The sequence below is a fragment of the Euprymna scolopes genome, chromosome 21, assembly GCF_053919585.1.
Source record: "Euprymna scolopes isolate OS-2025 chromosome 21, ASM5391958v1, whole genome shotgun sequence".
NCBI lineage: Eukaryota > Metazoa > Mollusca > Cephalopoda > Sepiida > Sepiolidae > Euprymna > Euprymna scolopes.
In genome coordinates this window covers 63,712,569-63,715,217 of record NC_136502.1, presented here as the reverse complement: position 1 = coordinate 63,715,217, position 2,649 = coordinate 63,712,569, and positions in this window count along the sequence as shown.

Below are 2,649 nucleotides of genomic sequence, written 5' to 3'. Positions count from 1 at the left end.
CATATCTTCAATCAATCTTAGTTGAATTAAGTCTTCTTCTGTTGTCTGTTCTTAGTTTTTCAAAGTCACAGTATTTACTCGCACTTCTTAACTGGTGTAAATATTTTACTATCGGTTCATCCACTTCCTGCTTCATTGACATAAACTTGGTCCTTTCTGCAATCACCAGTCTTTTCTTTGGCCTCATGTTTCCCTTGATAACCTGAATTATTTCTTCAAAGTCATTTCTTCTAGTTCTCGAGGGTAAACCATCATAATTGCTTCACAACCAGCGTTAGCCATGAAAAAGTTGGTGATTTCATTTTCCCCTCCTTGTTTTTTGTTGTCTTTCAACTTTTTGCTTTTCGCATTAACAGCAAAGCAACAAATCGAAGTATCTACGCATTCCGGGTCTTCAAAGATCAGAGAACATCCTGTCGTCGACGCCATCGTTATGTTGTATATAACGCTAAGCAAGCGTTCAACAACCACCTGTCCTAGTTGGTGTCTGTTTATAAATATAACTTGTCTGCTCAATGTAAATTATACTTAATTTGCATATCACTACATTTTCTTTGCTTTTTCCCTTACATATTCAAATAATTATTAATATTCTATTCATTTATTTAAAAAAAAAAATTAGTTGCTATAGCAGATTGGTTCTCTCACAGTACTTAAAAGATACAATTTCTTGTAAATGTAAGAGGGGAATCTATCTCTAATCCTACGCTTATTTATGTAGAATAGAGAAAAACAAGATACTCAATATCTTCATTCATGCGGGGGGTGTAAAAATGTTTAGTGTAGAAACCAGGCGCATGGTTACCCCTCTCGGTGTGATAAACCCATAAAACTAGCTGAGGAAGCTTCTTCGATCATGGTCGACAACCTTCCTGGAGCTGGTGATTCAAACAAATTCCTGGTTTGCAACCCTAACTTGCTGAAGGAGTAGATAGGCTCTACTTATGGCCGGCTTTCACACTTTTTCTTTGTCTATTAGCCAGACCAGAGGTACAATGCCAGGGACTCATCAAAGCCACCTTGTGCTTGGCCTTGTTTTCTGACTAGGACATTGAACATTGTTCCCCTATTCCCTATTTAAATTTCACTCTTTCTTCTCAGAAACTGAAGAAAATTTTTGCTTGCATGCCACTTGTGCTCACATGACTTCGTTCTTGTCTGAGAGGTTGAGGTTAACTGATTGACAGTTTGTCTGACTGCTGTTTCCGACTGACAGTACAGGAGCCTTACTCTTTGGTAATGTTTTAGACCGACTACTCTGTCATCAGTTGTATAATATCAGGATAGTTGTAGTGCCATGTCGTGCATAGAAACCGTACTCTGCTGCTATCTCTGGACTTTCATGAGACCACAACTTCTAGACAAGACTCAGCTAATGGGCCACTGTGTGTATATTTGGTATCAAAACAGACCCACTTTGCTCAACACTCTTCCTCTAACCTGACATTAAACAAAAATGTAATGAAATGACAACCCAAACAAATATCACAATAAAACCAGACAACCACCCAAACAAAACCAATGTCGCCTCAGCTCGGCTCGCTTTCACAAATATCCGTGGACTTAGAGGTAATATAGATGATGTACAGTTTTACTTTTTAGTAAACTCCCTGGATATCTTAGCATTAAATGAAACAAACTTACACTATTCAATCCCTTCTTTAACATAACAGGATACCTCCCTCTTTGCTGTAAGGGTTCGGATAGATATATGTACGTGTTTGGAGTCTATATTCATAGCATCTTCCCTTTAACTAGAGAGAAAAATCTTGAATCAGATGATCAGGCTTTTATGTGCTTTCGACTAACATTTCATCACTCATTAGTTATTTATATTTTCTCTACCGTTTTTCCTCAAGTCAGGATTGTACTCCTAATCTGTCATGTCTCTGACAGTATAGATGCAGCACTCTCCTTGGATAGTAACGCCCAAATACATGTGTTGGTGTCTTTAATGTCCACCATAAAAATTGACTTGGTTACCACAGCTGCAGTTGAATGCTCTACTTATAGCTTCTGTATAGCCCATTCTCTCACAAAGACAGTAATGTTTCCAATTCACCTACCAGATCGTTGAACCTCGGCAGGCTTCACTTCTATACCTGTTCCTCAACACAATACCACAATACGATTCTGTAACTAATGCCCACAGTCCACTTGAAATGCAGACCACCTAGTGGTATCACTTGACATCACATTTAAATCCCAACCTCAAGGTGAGGAACCATTACTCAAAACAACAAGGTACTACAACAGTGCTGACTGGGAAACCATTAGAGAACACATCCGAGATGCCCCATGGACAGATATTGTCTTGCTTCCGTCTGAACAGTGTGACAATGAGACAACTGAAGCACATGTTCCCACACGGAAGTAATATAGTAAGCCCCACTCACCCCCATGATTCACTACAGATTGTGCAGCTGCCATTGCACAAAGACAGCATGCATTCTGCTGGTTTGTATGTCATAAGCCAAATACAAATAGGCAAGAAATAATTGTAAGAGAGAAATAGCGACAGCCAAAAGAAAGCATGCTGAAATAATCATAGAATTGCAAAAGATAAGAAATCGTGATTTCTGTTAAAATCTATAATAGTGTAGTGAATAAAAGACAATCAGTAATTCCTCCACTGAGCAACAACCAGAA